The sequence below is a fragment of the Penaeus monodon genome, chromosome 33 (assembly GCF_015228065.2).
Source record: "Penaeus monodon isolate SGIC_2016 chromosome 33, NSTDA_Pmon_1, whole genome shotgun sequence".
Classification (NCBI taxonomy): Eukaryota; Metazoa; Arthropoda; class Malacostraca; order Decapoda; family Penaeidae; genus Penaeus; species Penaeus monodon.
Window position 1 is genome coordinate 22,076,806 of NC_051418.1, and position 526 is coordinate 22,077,331.

Below are 526 nucleotides of genomic sequence, written 5' to 3' on the forward strand. Positions count from 1 at the left end.
TACATATGAACAAAGATAAAAACGCATTTTAAAAATGGAAATTTTTGACAAGGGCCCTCTTGGAATAAATGCCTCAGGTTATTAAAAGGGGAAGGGGAGAGGGGGAGGGGGGGAAGGGGGGGGGGGAAATCGAGGGGGGAAAAGGGGGAAACGGAGGGGGAGGGAGGGGGGTGAAGGGGGGGGGGAAAGGGGGGGAAGGGGGAGGGAGGGGAAAAAAGGAAAGGGGGGGAAGGGAGGGGAGGAGGGGGGGGAGGGGGGCAGGGGGAGGGAGGAGGAGGGAAGAGGGGGGAGGGAAGGAGGAGAGGGGAAAGAAGGAAAGGGGAAAGGGGAGAGGAGGGAGGAGGGGACGAATTGGCATGGGGCCCTTTAAAATTGGGGCAACCCGGGGCATAACGAAAGGGGCTTGTTATTCATCAATCGACATATGCGCTGTCTGAATATATCGGATGGCTGATGACGTCATTCGTTCGTTCTCTGAAACTTTTGGAAAGAAATCACGGATCTTTTTTATACTTTGTGGTAAAAA